The 12,454-nt window shown below is 38.7% G+C and overlaps 1 protein-coding gene across 12 annotated transcripts in view; it reads left to right on the top strand.

Moving 5' to 3' along the window:
* Positions 1 to 12,454, top strand: part of CASK (calcium/calmodulin dependent serine protein kinase) — a 438,390-nt gene that overhangs the window by 102,893 nt on the left and 323,043 nt on the right. The gene's annotated exons all lie outside the window — the stretch shown is intronic.

The raw sequence follows: 12,454 nt of genomic DNA, 5'->3' as shown, positions 1-12,454 counted from the left end.
GGGTAGAAGTAACAGTGGTCTAAAGGGGGGAGCATATTTTCTTAAAGTTCTGAATTTGATGACAAGGTACTTAATAAATGAAAGTGTAGTTATTGTATAGAGACTGTATTCTCCCTGATTTCTATGCAAACCACCCACTGATGTAATGGATTGAGGTTAATGTGAAGTCCTGGCTTATGGTACGTAGGTAAACAAGGCATCTGCTCCTCTTTTTTTTTTTTCTGAATGAGTAGGGCACCTCTCCTTAAGAATATTGCTGATTTTAGAGGGGCCCTTCTAATTGTGAAATCCTATAGACTGGCTAAAAATAAAATATTCTGAGTCCCAATTCATACCAAGTTGAGGACTGCTGGGGTGTGAAAAAAATCAATGTAAAATGATTTGGGTAAATTAAAATTCCGAGTCATGAAGCTAGGATATATGCCAGTTCATTGTAATAGCAACAGTCGGAAGTTTTCAGCAGCCTGTCAGGTTTAATTTATATTTACAGGCAAAATGCTGTCAAAAGTAAGCAAAAGCATCTGCCAAATATTTGTTCAAACTAGCATGGGGAGGGATTGCACAATTTTTTACTGCTTGATCTCTGCACAATCGATCCCCACCTTTTTGCCACTCCTCCTCAATTTCCCACTTGGAACTAGCAGTGGGCTGATCTTCAGGTCCACGTAGTTGTCAAGTGAAAGAGTCAAACCTGTTCGATAAATACCCCCAGGTGTTCTCAGTAAATGCAGGAAGCAGTATGTATGATGTATTATGTGTGTGCAACTGGAAAGCAAGGATGGATTTGTTTCTGAGAGATTTAATTTCCCTAAGGCACACAGAGCAATACTAGTTAATTCCCTTTTTGAGAGGTGCTTATTGTTTGGCATTTCTCATAGATATTCTGCCTATTGGTAAATTTTGTCCCTATCCTACTACATGCTTCCTTTAAAAGGAACTAAAGTAAATTTCATTACTGTTATGTGATCTTGTAAAATGATAAACTGTTCGTGACACCATACGTTGTTATTTCTAATATAAATAACTTGTTGTGCTGAAGCTGTTTGGTGGCATTGTAATTATGGAATCCACTTGTCTCATTTTTACAGCTGAGTGCTTTTCAGGGAGATAGCTTTTATTTATTTATGTTCATTTTATACCTTTCCATTTTGGACAGAGAGGAGTAGATTATCACACAGGACCTTGCAAGCGTGGTTTCAAGTGTGGTTGATGGTGTCTTACACCACACTTCCTCAGACATCCTGCGTCTTTAGAAAGAGATTGGTTTGAAGCTGTAAAAAGGACAACTAGTGTATGTATGTTGGTATAACAATAGTATTACAGAAGCATTGTTTGAAGACATTACTGCTGTTTTAAAATTGTAATAAAATGTATGGAATTGTACTCAGTAGATGAGCTAGTGTTCCTGTGAGTGTAGACAGACTAAAGAATCTGTAATACCTGCTGGAGAGCTCAACTGAGTGTTCTGGATGTGCTTATCAAGCACTGTGTTGTAAGAGAAAATGTCACACCTCTGCCAAGTGGTGGTAGATTTTGGGGCCTTGCAAGTTGGTTTCCCATGGGAGGAGAAATTAGTGATGCAGACTCCCTGGGTATTTTTTTTTTTCACATGTAACTTACTTTTATACTGATCAGTCATTGAATGGGGTGGTCACAAACAGCAGGCAGACAATATGCTTCCAGGAATCTCAGCCCAAATGCCAATCCCAGGTACCCGAGGAGTAACTCTTCCCCAAGAATTGACTCTAGTTAGATTAAGGTCATGAGCACTTTTCCTTGAAGCAGTTCCCATCACAAAACTAAAAATGAAGCATGCCTTCAAAGACTAAACAGTGCTTGTATCCTAAGAAGAAAACATCTTGTAAAACTGTGTGTAATGGCGCCATCAGGTGACTCCTTCCATAAGAATACATTCGTTTTTCTCTGTGTTATTTCCCTTCACTTCACCAGTTTTCCATCTCTCTTGACGGAGAATGAAGTTTGCTTCCAGAAAACTGAGATTCATGAATATTAAGGCAGGCACTGGAAGAAAGACCGTGATAAAGCTATTCTTTCCAATAGAATATCTTTGAGAGAAACTCAAGGTGTAGCCAGCATAGTTGAGATTTTTCTCTAGCCCAAAAAAGCACTTTTTTCCCTGCAAGAAACAGTTTTTATGGGAGGAAAAAAATCCTCACAAAGGTTTCATGACATAGAAGCCTGGCACACACTGTGATTCCTGTTGTAAGCCTGTTTAATCTGCAAACCAAAAAAAGGGCTTGTTGTCCAAACTAAAAAGCTAACAGTTCTGTAATTAAAACACAAGAATACATTGTGAATGACTGGTCACTGGGGACAGATACAGATATCTGGAATTTTTTAACCATGGCTGCAACTTTATTTATTCTATAACAGGCTAACAGCTTGTGGCAACCTGTCTTGGCAGCAGTGAAAAGAGGGAGAAGGCTCACTCTCACCTGCCAGCAGCTATGATAGAGTTCCCAGACTACTGACTCTGTACTTGTGTGTCCTTCGATACAGATATACTTTAAAAACATACTTACTTTTTCAGTCCCAGCCTACTACAAAGGTTTGACCAAACCAGTACAAAGTGGTTTAAAAATTTTAAAAAATACATGGTTTATGCTGAGCAAACTGGAGAGAAATGCAGGCACTGAAAAACTGGAAAAATTCATAATTCAGCTTTTGTCTTCCATGATTTTACTGTCACATTTTTCCAGTATGTTGGTTCAATGAACTGTGACACAATATCCTTTGCATAAATGGTTTTGGAGCAGAAATCTGGATTTTCAATTTTAAATGCAAAACAAAAATAAACAAAAACGTAGCACATCAGGAGTATGTTCCATCATGATGTTTCAGCTTCTTCATAATTTAGTCTCCACTAAAATAAGGGGAGGAACTTTTCCATATAAATGAGACCTCTCTTTTGACGGTTGGGTTGATCAATTGAAACATCTACTTATTTTTTAGTTGTCACAATTTATACCATTTTTAAAAAGAAAAATCCTTTGTTAAAAGAAAGCGAACATTACCAAGTTAGCTACTGAAACTGATTAACAAAGCTGAAGTTGATTTTTGTATATATTCATTTTGAGAGAGAATTCTTTTTTATGAGTGATGTTAGCAGGTTTCCAACAGTGCCAGATTGATTCCAATATTTAATATCTTAATAAATGCTAAAACAAGTAGAGAGGACAGTATAAAAATGAGCTGAAACAAACTTTTTTTGGGGGGTGGGAAGACTCACATTGAAGAAAATGGCTAGATCTTAGAGCAGTGGTTCCCAAACGTGTTCCGCCGCTTGTGCAGGGAAAGCCTCTGGCGGGTGGGCCTGTTTGTTTACCTGCCGGGTCAGCAAGTGAATCGCTGATTGCGGCTCCCAGTGGCCACGGTTCACTGCTCCTGGCCAATGGGAGCCGCTGGAAGCAGCGGCCAGTGCAGCCCTCAGCCCGCGCCGCTTCCAGCTGCTCCCATTGGCCTGGAGTAGTGAACCTTGGACGCGGCAGGTAAACAAACCGGCCCAGCCTGCCAGGGGCTTTCCCTGCACAAGCGGCAGAACAAGTTTGGGAACCACTGTCTTAGAGACTGATGCTGGGCCAGGATAAACACTATTCTGTTGAGAAGATAATTGATGCTTAAGATTCATGTTTATAGATTAGAGACTACTGTGGTCATCTAGACTGACCTCCTGCATAATCCAGGCCATAGAACTTTCCTCAAAATCCAGTTTGGTTTAAAAATTGCCAGTGATGGAGAATCCACCATAATTCTTGGTAAGTTGTTAAGGTGGTTAATTATCCTCCCTGTTAAAAATGTAGGCCTTATTTCCAGTCTGAATTTGTTTAGTTTTCAGCTTCCAGCAGTTGGATCGTGTTATAGTTTTGTCTGCTAGATTAAGGAGCCCATTATCAAATATTTGTTCCCCATGTAGATATTTACAGACTGCTTTTAAGTCATCCCTTAACCTTTAAGCTAAATAGATTGAGATCTTTGAGTCTCTCGCTGTAAGGCATGTTTTCCATTCTTTTATTATTCTCGTGGCTTTTCTCTGGACCCTGTCCAGTTATCATCGATATCATCCTTGAATTGTGGACATGAGAACTGGACACAGTATTCCAACAGTGGTCATATTAGTGCCAAATACGGAGCTAATGTAACCTCTCTACTTCTTGAAATTTGCCTGTTTATATATTCAAGGATTGCATGATTAGCCCTTTTGGCCATGATGTCACATGGAGCTCACATTCAGCCGATTCTCCAAATTGGGGTTTTTTTCCCAGAGTCACTGCTTCTGAGGATAGAGTTCCTCGTCCTGTATGTATGGCCTACATTCTTTGTTCACAGATGTAGAAATGCACATTCGTCTGTACTTAAACACATTATTTGCTTGTGCCCGGTTTACCAATCAATCCATATTGCTCTATCGGTGATATGGTTTCTCTATTATCTGTATCTGTTGGAGGCGGAAATGAAAGCCTTATGGTGTGTGTGAGCAGGTTATCAGCAGTGTTTAGGGAACTTTAAAGTAACAGGGAAGTCAGAAGTCTCTAACTTATTTCCATGTTGTCAGGTGTTAAATTGGTGGGACATGTTCTGATGTAACTGCGACAAAAAAATTCTTTTGTTAGTTTTGCCTAGCTTTTTTAGGTAGAGGTGGTGTACCTCAGTCAGTAGGTCTATGGGGCCAGCTAGGGGAGAATAGGAGACGACAATTGAAATGCGAAATACCTGTATCTTTGTGTCATGTTATAACTTAGATTGTAATAGTGCTTAAGCTACAAGACTATGTTAAAAATATTTTCTCATTGTGTGAACAAAGTAAGCTAATTCTTCTTGAAAATTAAAATCTGGCACATGCAATCAGAACAAACTCTCTCCCTTTGAGTCAACAGGAGGGTTTAAACCTTGGACTTTCAGACCCACAGTTCAGAAAAGGACTCAGTGCACACTTTTTGTGAATGCGTGACATAACTGTTTGCTAGACATCAATGGCATTTTGGAGACCAGGAATTTGGGATTCTGTCCTTGACTCTAGGACAAGTGTTGTTTTAGTGGTTAAAGACAGAGTAACCCAAAATGTGGTGTGGTTGAATAGCTAAGATTTGGGATCAAGATACACAAAACTCGATAGAATGATGGGCTTTTGAGACCACAGACTGTCCTTCTCACCAATATTATGATTGTTTCTTTGTATCCCTCATGGGTCTGTCTGTCTATCCATTTGTTGTCGCTCATCTTATACTTAGATGGGGCAGGGAGTTTTTGTTCTGTTTGTACAGTGCCTACCACAAAGTGGTGCTGGTCTGACTGGGTGTCATAGGCAGTACGATCATGTTAGTCCAGGGTTCTATTCTTGACTTTGCCTACAGTGACTTTGTATAACCACTTCGTTAACTTGTTTGTAAAATGAAGTGACAGCTCATACTTGACTGTGTTCTAGGGTTGGGGATTGATGTTAATAGTCAGTAATAAGTTGGTAAACTGCACAGGAGTATAAACCACAGTCAGTAGAGGTGAGATTTAAACTCATGAGTCATGGTCTCCTTTCCCAGCTTGAAGAACTTTCCCTAGACTTAGAGGTATTTGGTTGGGAAGTTACCCAAAAGGCTGTGTTACACTGTCACTTCAAATTGATGCATTTCCTTTCGGTTCAACTTGGGGAAGTTAGGCAGTACTTGCCTGTGGATTAATGTTTATTTATAACTCAGCATATGTGGAGCAAAGGATAGATTCCAGAGTGCTTAATTTTCTTGCAAATGGTATCTCCCTCTCCCCCACTCCTACCTGCCAAAAAGTGAGAGTATCTAGTGGAAAACTTAAAAAAGGTTAATCTTGTAACTCTTATCCTTTCTGTATCGGTCTAATTATCAAATCACAATGAAAAATTCAGTAGTACTCTAAGAATACTTTGTGTTTTTATTGTTATTTTAATGAGGCTTTTATAAAAAAAAAATAAAAGTTTAAAACTCCCCTTAAATTGAAAACTTTGGATTCAGACTTCGTGACCAACACCTCCATAATAAATTAAACATGTGCATTTGTTGTGATGTCTCAGCGCATTCAAGTTGTTTGATACACACACACACACACACACAATGTGTAAAATCAAGTTCTGAAAGGATTGCGTTGTTAAATAGTAGCTTTAGCCTCAGGATATATTAAAGATAAACACTTGTATGCTCTCATTCTCCGTGTTCTTTCATTAGGGTAGTGCATAGTGGGCGCCATTAGGTTCTTGACATTTCTCTCATGCAGTAGTTAAATTTCCTGAGCCATCTGTAGTATTCCCTATCCTAAGTATGTTAAAAATAGCAGTGCAGTAAGTATCAAGATTTTAATGATGCTCTCAGTACCCTTTTTCATTATGAGAACTGAACACCGTATGACTGCCACGATGGAACATTTGTGGCCCACTTGTTTCTAATTCCACTGAAGCCATTTTTATCTTACAAAAGTGCCTTTTTGGAGATTATCTAATGAGTTTAGGGTTAATGTGCTTCAGAACGTCTCTTGTTTACATTCTTCCTTCCATTTCTTTCATTACAGAGTACTGGTTATTCTAGTTCCATGGTTTGCAACATGAATTTCTTCCAGCTTCCAAATTGCTTTGTCTTGGTTTTGCCCCAAATTTTTCAAAATATTTCAGCATACAAATTGTTTGCTTCCGTTAGGGTGCTCAAGACTTGGTAGGCTATGGTCTCAACTCATCATTGTCCCAGTATTCTTTGTTTTCTTGTACTCCATCTGTCAGTCTGTCAGTATTCTTCTGTTGTCTCTTGTTGTATATTTAGATAGTAATCTGTTTTGGGCTGGGACTTTTTGTTCTGAGTTTGTACAGTGGCCTATCACAAAGTGGTACTGGTCTAAGACTGGAGCTCTTAAGTGCTACAGTAATGCTAATAGACAGTTGGTCCATGCTTCATGATCAGCTACCACCCTCGCATGAAAGTCCCCAGCAGGAAAACATATTCGTGTTTTGGAATCTTGCTGATTCCTTGCTGATGGAATATTGCTTGCTGGTGTTCAACTGGTCGTAGAACTGGTCCTTGATGTCAGAAGACAAGGAGAGTGTTGGGGCATACACACTTACAAGGTTGACTGGCCCTCAGATGTGAACAATTGTATTGCCAAGATTCTCTCTGATCCATTTCTAGGTGGCTCAGTCATCCCCAGAAGTGAGTTCTTGATGGCAAATCCCACTCCGTGCTCTCGGGTTTCTTATGAGCTTTTCCCCTGCCAGAAGAAGTTGTAGTCTTTTTCTCTGAGAGATCCGTTTGATGCTAGCCATGTTTCTGGGAGGGATACGATATCCATATTGTCGTTTCAGCTCGTCATTGATCATGGCAGTTTTACGTGCATCACTGATCTGTTGAAGGTCCTCAGATAATCCAGTTGTTATGGTGTGAACCCTAAAGCACCCTATCTTTAAGGATGTTTCTTTCTTTTACTTGATTTGCTTGGTGCATTGGTTGTAGTCCACTTGTCAAGTTATAAAACTCTATGCTTCAGGCACCCATTGAAGCAGGCAGACTGTGGCGGGACAACACCTTATTGTCTGAGGACTGGCCAGTTTTATGGTGGGCAATGATTGTCCAGTGATATATGACTATCTCTCCCACTGTCGGAGACAGCCCCTGGTGCTCAACGCTACGCCAGTGGAATAAGAGCTTAGAACTGGTGACTGCTGCCTCCTGTGTTGTGTTGATGCTCGAGGCGAAGCTGGAATACCTCTCCAGGGTGCAAGCCTGGGCAGATGATATGGAGGCCCTGAGTTGCCCATGCATCAGGACCCCCCTCTTGGCGTCAATGGTAAAATCCAGAGGCGAGGAAGAACCAGTACATCTGGTACCCGATCTGCTGCAAGAGTTGTCAGAAAGATACTAAAATATTAGTATCTGACCGCCTTTTGGGCTCCACTCCAGATTTTCTGTCTGTTTACTCTCATAGCCCTACATTCTCCCAAATTCACCCACAAGGCAGTGGGGCTTTTCTGTCAGGGATGGCTCCCTCAGTCTTACAGCCTCCCGGGCTACCCAGAAGGCTGTGGGTTTGGGTTCATGAAATTCCTATATGAACTCTCAAGGTGGAATAAATTACAGGTCCTCTTTAATTGGGTGTTCTCTGAGAGGCCTTCAGATGAAAGTGGAATAGCTACATAATGTGCACAACTGGGCAGTACTATACCATGTACAGAAAACTTCCTGACTTTTCTAATGATTGTCTCATTATTCCCGAAGCATGACGTTTATTAGCAATAGATAGTCTAATTGAAAAAAAAATTGGCTGATTGGATTGTAGGATGAGACTTGGAGAACAGGCCCCAAATATTTTTAGAGCAGAGCCCTCCAATAGGAAGAATAGCTGTTGCGTAGCAGTGTTTTACTGGAAAAGCTCTTGTGGGGAAGCATGCACTCAGTATCTTCCTGCTCTACTTTAAAGCCCATGTCATTATGCTTACTTTCCTGAGTAGAACTTCATCCACTGAATTAAAACAAAACAAAAAAAATACTAACGAATGTTCAGTATCATCCAACCTATTTATCTTAAAATGGTGTATTCAAAATATATCCTGCAGTATTCTCAAGGTAATTACCCTTAATTTCCCATTGGTGCTGCTGGAGCATTAGGTAGCCAAAAGAAATGGCTTCCTGTGGAATATGCACATGCAGACAAATCTGAGGCCTCTGTAGAAAAATACAGAAAATCTATATAATTCCTGTACATCCTTCAATGTTGGAATATAATAAACTAGGTAACCATTTAATTAAACTATAAGCTTTGCAGAGACAGTCTTTTAGTTTAGTTGATATGATGGTCCCTGATCTTTGGGACCACTAGGTGTTACTGTAGTATGAATAATAAATAACCATTTTGGAATTCCTCAACATCCTTTTTTCTAAAGAAGCCTAGTTCTAAAACCTAGATTTCCATTCTTCATTGAAGATCGTTTAATTATGAAACTAAAACATTATTATTCTCCAAGTGCTTTCCCTTCTGGAATAATGCTACAGGTGTATTTAGCCTTCTGGAGAAATGCAGACTATAGCTGTAAAAGTAGATCCTGTACCCTGATACGTAAATTAGCTCTGGTTGTCAAGTGTGAAAAAAAGACCATTCCAGGCTAGCATATTTAGTCACTAAAGAAGGCTTCACTATAAAGGCTACAGGACTGTTAAATTTAAGTTCCATAATGTATTAATTAAGGAATGTGTCTTGCTGGTCAACTGCATTGGTACAATTTCTGTCTAAGGATCTATGAATGAAACATTTTTATACCTGTATACTTAGGCTTTTTCATTTAATAATTTTTAAAAATATCCATGTTGAGTGTGGCTAAAATGTTCCCTTAATAAATATTGAAAAGTAATAGGACATTCCAAATATGGATACCTATGCACCCAGCTTGGATATTAGTGAGAAAAAAATTGCCTGTTTGAGCTTTGATCATGCAAACACTTCTGCACATGTTTAACTTTACATTGCACACAGTGGGCCTTACATATGTAAGGTAACACATGCATATGTTTTTGCAAGATCGAGACCTTAGCTTGTAATTTATTTTAAAAAGAGGCAGTCACACTTTTGTATCTCTAGCTATTCATCTGGAGGACAGTGCAATTTGGAGGGGGTTTTCACTAGAGGATAATATAATTTAGGGTTTAGTTATCCTTTTTATGTGTTTAATTTGTCCAAGACTAAGAATATTTTCTCTGATTCCTGTTACAATGTTTAAGTAGGCTTCAAGTTAGACTCTACACTCTCCCTCCTCTTCCTTTTTTTAGGATACTATTACTGTTTTAAATAAAAGACTGTAAGGACTGGTAAAATGGATAAAATGTAATTTTTAGACTTTTACAATAGTAATCTGGAGTCAAAAATGGAATCAGGATTAAAAGAGTAATTAAATTCCAAAAATCACCCTGTATGTACAAGAACATCAAACTAAAATTAAAACGATTAGTAAATAAACATATTTAAACTGAAACTTTTTTCACTTATTTTCTCCACCCTTTCCCCTAAAAAGTCTCTATTGAGAACTAGAAAGGCTGTCACTTTGTAGTCTCAGGAGTCGGAGATCCATAACCTGACTTGCAGTTTGCTGTCTAGAAGGGAAAACTCATACTTTAACCTAAGCACTCTGCTTTTTATTCCAATAAACAGAAAAACATGAATATTCCATGCACAGCTTCCATCCATATGCTTTAAATTACTTCCCTTATCTTTCAGAGAAACTTATTGAATGTCAGTTTCCTTGTCAACTGGTACGTTAGCCTAATTTTCTGAGTGTGTGGCAATTTAACTTTACAAGTTGCCCTTTGTTATCACTGTTCAAGAAGCAACAACAACAAAAATAAAATAAAATATATACGTTCTTTGTGACTACTGCCTTCCTAAGTTCCCACAATCTTATCTGAAAACATTTTCTTTCATGTCTGTACCGAGTAACTTACCTAGTTAAATAGCAGTAGTGGGTAATTGCGTTATCTAACATTAAAGCATTGTGGGATGCAATTTATATGAAAATATTACAAATTAAAGTTGAGTTTTGTCGCATAGCATGTTAGCACTAAGAATGTTAAAGTTAAATCCTAATATTAACAAATGACTTCCAAAAATGTGTGTGTTGGGTTATGACACTTATGGATCAATTTTCAAAGAAATCTGTGTAGAAGCGAGGTCAATATAAACCATATATTGTTGTTTATTTGTAGCCACGTCAGTTCGAGGATATTAGACAGACAAGGTGGGTGCAATATCTTTTACTGGAGCAACTTCTGTTGGTGAGAGAGACAAGTTTTTGAGCCACACAGTGCTCTGTATAGCTGAAAAGGTTGTCTCTCTCACCAACAGAAGTTGCTCCAATAAAAGAGATTACTTCATCCACCTTGTCTCTTCTCTGTATATTCGCAAAAAGAAAAGGAGTACTTGTGGCACCTTAGAGACTAACCAATTTATTTGAGCATAAGCTTTCGTAAGCTACAGCTCACTTCATCGGATGCATACTGTGGAAAGTGTAGAAGATCTTATTATATACACACAAAGCATGAAAAAATACCTCCTCCCACCCCACTCTCCTGCTGGTAATAGCTTATCCAAAGCGACCACTCTCCTTACATTGTGTATGATGATCAAGGTGGGCCATTTTCAGCACAAATCCAGGGTTTAACAAGAACATCGGGGGGGGGCAGGAAAAAACAAGGGGAAATAGGCTACCTTGCATAATGACTAAGCCATTTCCAGTCTCTATTCAAGCCTAAGTTAATTGTATCCAATTTGCAAATGAATTCCAATTCAGCAGTTTCTCGCTGGAGTCTGGATTTGAAGGTTTTTTTGTTGTAAAATAGCGTCTTTCATGTCTGTAATCGCGTGACCAGAGAGATTGAAGTGTTCTCTGACTGGTTTATGAATGTTATAACTCTTGACATCTGATTTGTGTCCATTTATTCTTTTACATAGAGACTGTCCAGTTTGACCAATGTACATGGCAGAGGGGCATTGCTGGCACATGATGGCATATATCACATTGGTGGATGTGCAGGTGAACGAGCCTCTGATAGTGTGGCTGATGTTATTAGGCGCTGTGATGGTGTCCCCTGAATAGATATGTGGGCACAGTTGGCAACGGGCTTTGTTGCAAGGATAGGTTCCTGGGTTAGTGGTTCTGTTGTGTGGTATGTTGGGGGGAGAAAACCTGTATTTGTGCTGGAAATGGCCTACCTTGATTATCATACACATTGTAAGGAGAGTGATCGCTTTACATAAGCTATTACCAGCAGGAGAGTGGGGTGGGGGGAGAGAAAACCTTTTGTAGTGTTAGTCACCCATTTTTTCATGGTTTGTGTGTATAAAAACGTCTTCTGTACTTTCCACAGTATGCATCCGATGAAGTGAGCTGTAGCTCACGAAAGCTTATGCTCAGATAAATTGATTAGTCTCTAAGGTGCCACAAGTACTCCTTTTCTTTTTAGATAATCTAACAAATCTTTTATTATATGTAGCGTCTTTGATTCCATGATGGCTCTTTAAGGAATAAAGATCAAAGAAAATTTTAGATGTATTTCTATTACCCTGGAGTTTTAAATATAAAGTAGTAATGGAAATTTCCCATGTCTCCTGTGTTGGTTTAAAATTCACTGGCTGGTGATGTAAGTGGAAAGATTTACTTACATTTTTTGTAGATTTGACTATTTTAAACTATCCTTTCTAAGTGTTTCTTAATAGGCATTTAAAAATAATAGAATTGAATGCATTTTTTATTCTTTCTCTTTATATTGAACAGTACTTTTAGTCAGTCATATCCTGGATTCCTCAGTCAGAGTTTATTCACTTTTTTTTTTTTTTTACTCAGGCAAATTCCCACTGAAATCAATAGAATGAGAATGGACTGCAGGATTTGAGCCTATTAGAACACATATATCACAATGTGGTAATAGTAAATATATCACAATGT

Source organism: Caretta caretta, chromosome 1 (assembly GCF_965140235.1).
Source record: "Caretta caretta isolate rCarCar2 chromosome 1, rCarCar1.hap1, whole genome shotgun sequence".
NCBI classification, from domain to species: Eukaryota; Metazoa; Chordata; order Testudines; family Cheloniidae; genus Caretta; species Caretta caretta.
This window is presented reverse-complemented; position numbering and strand designations above follow the sequence as displayed.